This window comes from Saccopteryx bilineata, chromosome 2 (assembly GCF_036850765.1).
Source record: "Saccopteryx bilineata isolate mSacBil1 chromosome 2, mSacBil1_pri_phased_curated, whole genome shotgun sequence".
Lineage (NCBI taxonomy): Eukaryota > Metazoa > Chordata > Mammalia > Chiroptera > Emballonuridae > Saccopteryx > Saccopteryx bilineata.
Window position 1 is genome coordinate 97,913,718 of NC_089491.1, and position 10,837 is coordinate 97,924,554.

The window sequence follows — 10,837 nt, forward strand, 5'->3', positions numbered from 1 at the left end:
GGCCTCAGCAGAGCTCCAGCTGAGTTCATCGTCTCTCTCTCAGCCCTCAGCCCTGATTGCAAAGTCCCAGGATGCAGGGGGAAGGAAGTAATTGGTTGTCTGTGGTCAGACTCACAGGTTCAAGAGGAATAGCTGTGTTTGAGTCATTCAGGAGGTTCCCGGAGGACTCAGAAGACAAGGCTGTTCTAGTTTCAGACTCCGAGTGGCCTTCCTGGTTTGTGTGCTGGCTGCCCCACCACATTACTGCTGTCCCCCAGAGGAGTCTCCATGCCAGCCACTTCCCACCAGGCTGGGACTTGTGTCCTCTCTGTGACCAAAGAGAAGCCGAAAGAGAACTTCACTGCCTGGCCTCAGCGGTAGGGGAGGAAGCAGATTGTTGGTGGCATTCCAGGAACTTTGAGGGTCCTCTGTGAGAGCTGGCAGCTCCCTTTGTGAACCTGGAGGCTTTGGCTTCACAACCCACTCAGCGTTCAGGACTGCGATCCAGCAGGACAGCACTTTCTTGCCCAGATTCCTGCCACTAAAGATCCTGGTGTCTCTCAGGCCTGCTGGATGTGGTACCTCTGCGGGGAGAGACACGTCCATCAAGGAGCCGCCATAGGTCAGGTACACCCTGCACCTCACCCAGCGGGGCCAAAGCAGCATAGCACGGGCCACGAAGAGAGCTAGTCACAGCCTGGGCGTGATGGATGAGTGTCACACTGCACTGTAAGTCCATGTTTATGGGACACCCAAACAGCCGGTCAATTGTCCGAGACCATCACTCACCCAAGCTACCAGGCATCCCTGACAGGCCTCCAGGTGGTTTTGCTGCTTTCTCTCAGGAAGCACTTAGAGTTTTAGCTTGTCGGGCCCAGGGGTCCCATTCAGCTGCCAGTACATGACAGATGGGACATGGAGCCTCACAAGGGCACTCAGCTTTGAGGATTACCGACTGCAAGCCCAAGCAGGGCTCCCCGAGCTCACCCTGAGTACCCACTGGACTGCTTGCTTATTCCTGAAGACTTGGTAACCGAGCCCTGCACATTCAGACTAAGGGATCCCAAAGACAAACTTGGTGTGTGGTTTAACTCACGTTCTCCTGTTGTCTTGGTCTATTCGGGCCAGGGAGGCTCAATGCCTGCTTTAAGGAAGTAACCTCCCTCCTTCCCTTCCTTTCTCCATTCTTCATTCCTTTTTATTTTCCTTCCTTCCTTCCTTCCTTCCTTCCTTCCTTCCTTCCTTCCTTCCTTCCTTCCTTCCTTCTTTCCTTCCTTCTTCCTTCCCTCCCTCCCTCCTTTCCTATCCTTTCCCTTCCTTCCTTCCTTCCTTCCTTTCTTTCTTCTTTCTTTTTCTTCCTCCTCTTACTTCCCTCCATCTCTCTCCTTCCCTCCTTCCTTTTTTCAAAAGAGGAGCTGTTTGCTTTAAGAAGCAGAGAACACAGGAAATCCAGCCCTCAGCCATTGTCTGCTCCTCAAATGAACCTGAGCAGTCAGTAGATGAGGATTTTGAAGAAGACCAATGGGTTAAAATGTTACTCCACTCCATAGCAGACCTTGGTTTTTGCTGGCAGGAGGCAGGAAGGTTTCTGGAAAGAACATGGACTCACCTCTTTCTGTTCCTCTGGGTAGGCAACTTCTCCTCTCATGAGCCTCAGCATCTCCCTGTGAAGTGGGGTCACTAACATGCTAACAGGGGGCTGTGTGGGGAGGGGAAGGAATGATGGGTATGATGCTATCTATGGTCCTCAAAGTGAGGCATCTTCCAGAGCCCAGGCGTATTGTGACAGATGGAGAGATGAACACCTGCCTCACCCATGACCCTCATGAAGTTCCACCTCCAGGGAGAGGGTGAGGAAAGGTGACTGTTCCAAAGATCAATGAACAGACCTATACAGGCAACTCAAAGTGGATTAAGGACCCATGTGAAATAGACAAAACTATGAAGTTCTTAGAAGAAAATGTAGGAGCAAGTCTTTGTGACCTTGCATTTGATGGTGGAGCCTTCGATATGACACAGGAAGCATGGACAGCAAAAGAGAAAACAGCAAACTGGACTTCATTGAAATCAAAGACCTCTGGGCTTCAAAGGACCTCATCAAGAAAGTAAAAAGACAACCACAGAATGGAAGAAAATATTTGCAAATTATTATATCTAATAAGAGCCTTACATCCAGAAAATACAAAGAACTCTTACAACTAAAACTAAAAGGCAAAATGTCACTAGTCACGAGGGACATGCAAATCAAAGCCACAATGAGAGACCACTTTACATGTACCAGGCTAGTAAAGTCAAAAGGACAGATAATGACAAGTGTTGGCAAGAGTGGGGAGCCTCTGGAACTCTCGTACACTGCGGGTGGGATGGGAAGCCGTGTCACTGCCGTGGCAAACAGTCTGGTGGTTCTCAGTGTTAAACATACCCCAGCATTTCCCAGCAGTTCACACCTACACGTATACCTGAGGGAACTGAAAACCCGTGTCACACAAAAACTTGTACATAAATGTTGACCACACCACTATCCATAACAGCCCCAAAGCAGACACTGCCCACATGTCCGCCAGCTGACGAATTGATAAATAAATTTGATCTATCCACAAAATGGCATGTTATTCAGTCATAAAAGGAAATGAGGCACTAACTAATGGATAAACCTTGGAAACATTATGTAGCATGAAAGAAGCCAGTCACAAAAGGTCACATATTGTATGATCCCATTTATACGAAATATTCAGAATAGGAAAAGGCATAGAGGCAGGAAGGAGACTAGTGGTTGCCAAGGCTGGACTGGGGGAGGGGTAAATTGGGAGTAACTGCGAAGGGCACAGGGCTCCTTTTGGGATGATACACATGTTCCAGAATTAGTGGTGATGGTTGCACAACTCTAAATATTAAAAGCCACTGTACTGGACACTTAGAAGGGGTGAATTTTATGACATGTGAATGATATCTCAACACAACTGTTACATAAAACTGGTAATTATCTGAGTTGGCACCAAGTGGTGTCTCAAAGCTCCTCCTGCCTCCTTCATTCTGGCCCCAAGTTTCCATCAGGCAGGTGAGGGGCCAACATGTTTCGTGGAGGAGTCTGGATTCCTCCACCATTTGGCTCTGAATCTCCTTCAAACTCCTACAATCTTTGGGAGTATTTGACTGCTTGGAATTTGGTAACAGAAAGACCAGCCCACCTGTGGTTGATAAATAAAGGAAAAAAAAAATTGTCTATCAGACCCAAAATGATAAGTGGGCTGAGCATGTTTAACTCTTTGCAGGTAAAACCTTAAAAGCATTAGAACCAGCTCCCCAAATACTCATTTGCTTTGGTAAAGTGAACCCCCATCTTGGGAATGCTTGTTCTGAAGAAATTATTTAAAGAGCCAGAAGCTGTGTAGCTGTGTGCCTGTGGGTGCTTTTAGCACCTGTTTCATTCAGGCTGGAGGGAATGCAGGGCTTACTCTGAGTTACAAACAGAGGGTGAGGTGTAGAATGAGGCAGCGGAAGCCCAGGGTGTCCATGGGTGAGGGGCTGTGCTAGGAGTGACTGTGGTTTCATGACTTTTCTGGGCTGTGTTCACCTCTTCCTATCAAACAAGGAGCCCCTCAGAAGTCAGAGGATGCCCACAGGTCAGGAAGAAGATGCGGAGCCTGAACCTGAGGACAGGACAGCCCACCAAGTAGGCAATGCCATGGGGCCTGCTGGTGGGACATGTGTGGATGTGTTCACTGCATGGCTTCCCAGAGGGTAGAGTCAGCAGGGCTGGGTAGAAATGTGCATCTCAGCTCACAGATGAGATGGGACCCAGGTAATAGCCAACTTCTTGTATGTTTAGAGAGAAGGTGTCTAGTGCAGAGATCTGGTTGTGCAGGTGCTGGAGGCAAGCCCACCATGTGCCCGTCCCCTGCAGGGCAGTACTGAGCAGAAGTGGGAGGGGACTGCTCCTTTCCTCTTTCCCTCCAGCCCCCACCAGCACCCTTTCCCCAAGGCAGTTCTCCGGAATACAAAGCGAGCCAGGGGCAGGGAGGGGGAATGGTGGTGTCAGTGCCCACGGCCGGCACAAAGGTAAATGGCTGGGTCTTCCACTGGGTTCCTGGGCAAAACAGGACCTGAAACTGGTACAAACCCATGCCCACCAGCTGGTATGCTACACGCCACCTTCAGGCTGGGCCCAGGCTCCACCACCTCTACTGTGGTACACCTATTTTCCCATCCACAGATTTGCTTCCTTTTCCTGAAATCCATTCACTTCAAAGGAGACTTACCACCACCATAAAACCCATAAATGGAATCCTAACTGCAAAAATGGAGACAATAGGAGCCAAATAGTAATATGAAATTCTAGCCAGGTCTGCTTCCTTCTATGGCTCAGAGCCTGGGTGGACAGGGACTTGCTCCGGTAGCCAGAGGAGGCTCCCACAGGACTGAAAAAGGGGTACCACCCCCTATTCCCCTTAGAACACCCAATGCCTGTTCTTCTGAACTGACATGCTGTGTCCCAGGACCCACTCAGGGCCACAGGGTCTGGCACTACTCGCACTGGGCTGGACCCGCCTAGCCGGGTCTTTGGTCAGCATATGAACTCAGCATCTTCTCAGAGCATCAGAGGTTGCAGCTGGAGCATTTCCGTGTGCATGAGGCTGCCAGAGCTTCCCTTCTCCTTCCTGGGACTGTTCCTGGGAACCTAAGGAGGAGAACTGGGTGCCTGTGACCTGCTCCTCCTGCCTCTGCTAGTGTTTTGTCCTGGAAGCTCCTTTGCATGAGGCTCCACCTACTGCTACTGCCCCCTGCAGGTGAGCTAAGGGTGGGGCTGTGAGCCAGAGACTGCACCCAAACGTCAAAAGCTTCCCCGAAAGCATCCGCAGCTGTCAGGGGCCCCTGCAAAGGGCATGCGGTCCATTAGCGGAGGCAGGTGATTTGTATCGCTGGCTGCTGCTGTGTAAACAGAGGGCTCAGAGAGCTGAAAGGCAGGAAGGGCAGGGTGCACCTGGCACACCTGAGCCGGCGGCCGGGCTGAGCCCTGTCCACAGGGGCGCGTCAGGACCCGTCTGCCCCGCATGGGCACTCAGCACCTTGGAGAGACAGAGATAAAGATGCACCCACCATATTCTCACCAGTAACAGAGGACCAGAAGGGCCCTGCTGCCATGTCCCCTCCCACCTCTGGGCCTGGCACCTGGGGGTGCCCTGGCCTCTGTGTGGAGCAGGCGTAGAGTCCGTTTCAGCTCCTGGGCCTCTCTGTCACCACCCCCGCCCCTGACCCTGCACCAGCACTTACCACCGGACTCTGATGGTCTGTTTACAAGGCTGTCTTCCGTACCAGACAGAGGGCTCTTGACGGATTTTAATGACCTCCACCTCCCTTGTCAGTGCTAATCAGCGTTTCCTGAATGAATGGATAAAGGAATAAATGAATTCTTGAGCACCTACCACGTGCCAGGCAGCACGTCAGGGACAGACTGTGGTCCGTGCAGCGGGAGACGCAGGGGGAACATTGGGATCAGGTGGGGAAGGGGGTTGCTGAGAAAGGGACTTTGAACAAAGAGCTGGGGAGGTGAGAGAGGGTGCTATGTGGACAGACATGGGGGAAGAGCATGTGCAAAGGCCCTGGGAAAAGACCACCCTAAGTGGAGTGGAGGTTCAAGAAAGTGAAAAAGCTGGCAGGTAGACTACAGAAAAGGATTGAGAGAGGAAGAAGAGGAGAAGGAGGAGCAGGAGGAGGAGGAGGAGGAGGAGAGAGAGAGAGAGAGAGAGAGAGAGAGAGAGAGAGAGAGAGAGAGAGAGATATGGGGGAGGGTGAACAGAAAGAGGAGCATCCTGAGATGAGATACTTGAGAAGTCCCGCAGTCCTGCTGCGGGACCATCCAGCTGACCCCCACAACTAGCCCCACCCATCTCCTCTGCACACTCACTGAGAGGGTAAAAAAGGCAGACTCTGCAGAAATCAGGGCAGCAGAGGGGCAGGTGGTTCTGACCAAAGATTCATCGAGAAAACTCCCAGGGAAGGGACATCAGAGAGGCTATTTTCCCTAAGAAGATGAGAAGGACCTGTCCTGGGTGCCACCTTCAGCTTCCCTTCCCCCACCATTTCATATCCTGACTCAGCCTGTGGTCTTGTGTGCATGGGATGTCTGGAGTAGTGACAGCTACTCGTGCCAATGAAGTCCTGTAGAGCTCCTACCCAGCACCCAGCTGGGGAGAACAGATGCACCCCTCAGTCCTGGCTGAATCTGGCTCCAGCTTGTCACACACCCCAACACGTCAGCACCCCAATATACCCTTCTGGGCCACCTGAGCTAGAGTTATCCACCCCCAGTACATGACCTGTGTTACTTCTTCAAAGCTCTTCTCTCTCTCTCCAAGATGGCTCTGTTTTCTGTCTAGATGTTCCTCTTGGCCTTCCTCATGGGACCAGAAGCTTGGGGCATGGGATTTGGGCTTATTTTGCTTGCATGTGTTCTGGCAAAGAGAAGGGGCCCCCACACATTGTTTAGGACATGACTGAGTACTCAGCATGTCAGCGTCCAAAGGCTGCATTGTCACTCTGGCTGTGGCTCCCACTTCCTCTGCCCCTGCTGGAGCACCAACAGGCTGTATCTGCATCGTGCACACACCTTATGCCATGGGTGACAGCACCAAGCGAGGTGTCCTAATAAAGGTTGCAAATCGGTGAGTGGGGGCTGGGTCCACAGTTGGACCAGCAGCCCCAGGATGTGCAGCCGGGATGTGTGGGCACTGCCATGGTCATCTTCCTCCAAGTCCTGGGAACAGTCCAGGGACCATAAACATGGCGAATGCTTTCCAAAATGTGCTGTAGTTGTCCCTGCATCACACTGGCACTGCATTCCTGAAAAATTCAGAGTGTATTAGAGCCACTGAAAGGACACTTACATGTTTGTATAAAACAGAGCCGGGGAACCGGGTTTAGACACCGAAGGGACTCTCACTGTGAGTGTGTGTAGGACCCTGCCAAGGGACCTGGCCCATGGACCTGGGCTCAACCTGGCACACAGAGTTGTGCATGGACACTGACACATTTGGAAATGTCCCCCACAGGTCTCCATCCTGCCCCTGCTCTGGACCCCATCTCCCCCACACTCGCCCTGGCCAGGCTGAGTGGGCAAAGCCCAAGACCCCACTTCTGTGGCCTGCTCAGCACTGACACCCCTGTTCCCAGGAGGCAGGCCTAGCCAGAGGCTGACCCAGCAGGTGGGAGCCCCTAGTATCAGGCTGCATGAACCCCCAGCGAGCCAGGCAGGGCCCTAAGCAGGCATCTGCTATCACCTCCCAGGCTAGTGTCCCCAGGCCTGGGCTCTTCCCTGCCCGGCACAGCAAGGGGCTCTGGGCAAGCAGTGATGGATGGCGGGGGAGGCTCTGCTCCCTCCTGGCCCCTGTCTCTCAGGCATTCCTCCAGCAGATAAACTGCCGTGAGTGGCCACCCCCACTGCGGCCGAGCGGTGGGGCCCTCTTGAAAGGCAGGAGATGAGGGGCTCTGTATATAATAAAGGTGAAAGAGTGTCATCCAGACATTTTTATGCTCTTCTTGAGGCCCCAGCTGCCAGGCAGCCGGAAGGACCTGGGGCTTTTAGCAAGTGGCCTGAGGAAGTGGCTGGGTCCAGGCCTGAGAGGAGCATGAGGTCAGGGGCTGGGCCCCTTCCAGCCTGGGCAGCCAGAGCTCCTCCTCTGAAGAGTTTCAGATGACCTATCCCAGCCTGTGGGCCTCGCTAGCCTGCTGCAGGTGGAGTCTAGTGGGCACGTGGTGAGGGGGGTGGGGTTGGCTCCTGGGTCAGTGGGCATCAGGATGCATGGGATCTCACGGGGCTTCTTGTTTGAGGAATGCGCAATTTGTCTTCAGGGTGCCTGGCCAAGCAGCACCATTTCCCCCAATACAGAGGTTCAGAGGCCTTGGGGGCCCTGCCTGTGACCGAGGCACCCGTTGTAGCTTGAAGGTCTGTGGGAATGGTCCGGCACTTGGGAGGTGCTCACTGACCTTCTCTTCCCATCTCCACTCCTTGCTCCCTCTCCTGGGTATTCAGTGGCTGAGGCAGAGCCCTGACTCACAGTAGGCTCTGGGTCACCTGAGGCACATGGTGGGTGGGGGAAAGCAGACCCAGCAGAGGTCACCTGGGTCTGTGGGGCAGGGACTTGCCCACTGAGCCCCAGGCCACCTGTGTGTCCAGGGCCAGGTGCACAGCATTAAGCTTCACAGGTCTGGTGCCCTCTCTCCAGCCAGCACCCAGGTCTGCTCAGCCTGCATGCCATCCTGGTTTCTTGGAATCCTGTTAGTATATCTGCCTGTGACCCCAGACTTCCAGGTAACCCCCAGCCTACCCCAGTCTACGAAGGTAAGTGTCAGGTGACATGCAACAAACTGCAGAGGTGAGGGTAAGTGGCCCCACAGAGGGGAGCCCCCAGGCCTGGTGCTGCTAGAGGCCCTACAGGAAAGGCATGAGGCCCGGGTGAGGCCAGGGCACCCAGCAGCTTTACAACACTAGTGTCAATATTCCCATTTTCTAGGGGGATAAAGTGACCTATAGGAAATGAACAGAGCTGCTCAAAGCAGCAAAGGCACAGGACTTTGGATTAGAACCCGTGTGCAACTGGCTCCAGGTATAGAATTCTTAGCCGTCCCATGGCTGCCACCTGGCCAGCAGACATGCAGCACCTACAAAGTGGATGACTAAAGAAACCCTTTGGAAAAGGCAGCCACAAGTGCTCTTGCATTCAATCAGTAGCACTGACCTGCCCCTCTCAATGCCATATGAATCTCGGCGTTTTCTGGGAAAGCAGATGAAGAGATTGGTTATGAGCCACTCTGGAGAGGAAGAAACCGTGTTCTTTAGCTTTTTTATATCAACCCAAGCCTGACACTGAACCCCAGCTCCTGGGCTACCCTCAGCACTGGGACCCCAGCTACAGGAGTGCCCAGAAGGCACTGATCCTTTGTTGACCTCTAGAAGACTATGGTTTCTCCTGCCCAGTCATCTTGGCTGGTCTTTGCCTGACCCAGGGGGCACTGGGTTCCGAGCACCTGCAGGGCTGGACAGGCTATCCTTACCGCCCTGTCTCCTAGGCTCTCCTACCTTCTTCTCTCTTTGTCCCTAAAGACTCCAGGACACCCACCTCCGTCTAAGTTTTTCCAACACAGGAGGAAGCTAGGGATCAGTGGGGATACTGCCTAAATGTGGAAATACCCCCATGGGATGGAGCTGAGAAGTGGAGGGTGGTCTTCCCCAGGATGTCAAGGGACCTGCTGGGCATTCTCCTCCTGACCCTGGAACCAGCTGCTCCTTTGTCTTTAGGTCTTGGGAGTGGGGTCCCTCTGGAAGACCCCAAAGCCATCACCTCTTCTTTACCCCATCCTTTAAAAGGACGTCCCTGCATCTTGCCACCACGTGGTCTCTAGTTTGTCCTGACTGACTTAATTACCTATAAAAGGAAACTTTACTTTAAGAGACAGGCTTATTTAGGCCTAAATCATTCCTGAGTGTAATGCAAAAGGTGCCTACTGATAAGAGAAGACAGATGCCTCACAGTTAATGAGAATCTACACACAATTTAGTACTAGAGTGGTGGACAGAGAAAATGAAAATTCTAATGTGCTGAATGCAATAAAAAGAAAAAAAAAGTCTCTCAAATAATATCAGGAGATTGTGACAGTCACTATGGCAAACTTTTTATCTTGCAAGAAGGCAGTGATACTTGAAATACCGTGCCTGGAAAAAAATAAGATAAAATGAAAATAAATAAAAGGATGGTCTTGGATGCTGAGTCCTTTGTTATACCAAATAGCAGGGGGTCTTTGCCTGACGACCTAGTGTGCAGACATGGCAGGTTTCTCCCTGACTTTTTAAAGGTTATAGACCCATGAAGTCCCAGGACCAGCATCTTCTGGACCTACTGACTCTCATAGCCTTCTGTGTGCCTGCTCTGTGTTCTCCAAGTCACCAGGTATCTCTCCTTTGGATGCCAGTTTAGCAGTTGTCTCTCCCCAGGATGCCAGGTTAGCAGGCATGCCAGGTCACTAGACATTCCTCACCTGGATGCCAGGTCACTAGGTGTTTTTCGCTTGGATGACAGGTCACCAGTTGTCTTCAACTTTTGGGAGAGATCTAAGCTAGAGATGAAGGACTGGCTCTTTTATTTGGAATTTTAAAAGATGATGCCATACTGGTTCAAATTTCAAAATATACCAAATAACAGACATCCCATCCTATTACCCCCCCCCCAACCCCTCCAGAGCAGCCTTTGTCCTCGAACCTGTGAGTCCCCTCATGTGCGGTCAGGAAAAGCAGGTGAGGGGGCCATCTCTACCTGGGGAGGGTCTGTGATCTGCAGTGACATATTAGCCCTAAAGGTTGACGTGCAGCTGCTCACGGTGGTTGACTGGGACACCACATGTCTTGCTGTCACTGTTCCCTCCCTGTTTGCTCTTCCCCACCCAACTGATGCTTCCTGGAGTCAGCCCCTTGTCCCAGAGTTAGCTTTTCCAGGATGCTGATCAAATAAAAAACTAGAGGCCTCACTGTCACAGTGGAAAACGTGGAAGGCAGAGTGGGGACAAATGTAAGAGCTGGGTAGCCCTGGGGTCTGAGTGCCTGCCCACCCACAGCCACCACCCCCAGTTCAGGCCCCAGCCTTCATGCTCCTCACTCTTTGCAGAAGAACGGCCTGCTAGGTCTTCTAAAATGCTCAATGAATCACATAAAGACCTGCTTTAAAAAAAAAGACACAAACAAAGCCCCTTGACAGCCTGACATACTCACCTTTCATGGTCAGACCCCTCCCTCTGCTCTCTCCTCTCCAGTCTCCAACTGCTTATCCACCTGCCGCTCAATGCCTCCTCTCCTCTCCCTCACTTCCAG

The 10,837-nt window shown here is 52.3% G+C and overlaps 1 long non-coding RNA gene across 1 annotated transcript; it reads right to left on the reverse strand.

The window, feature by feature from the left end:
* Positions 1 to 212: 212 nt before the first annotated feature.
* Positions 213 to 5,347, reverse strand: LOC136322895 (uncharacterized). Its single transcript, XR_010728875.1, has 3 exons — positions 5,251 to 5,347; positions 1,589 to 1,678; positions 213 to 563 (listed from the first exon to the last, which is right to left on the reverse strand). It is a non-coding gene; the product is annotated as an uncharacterized lncRNA (long non-coding RNA).
* Between the last annotated feature and the right edge of the window lie 5,490 nt (positions 5,348 to 10,837).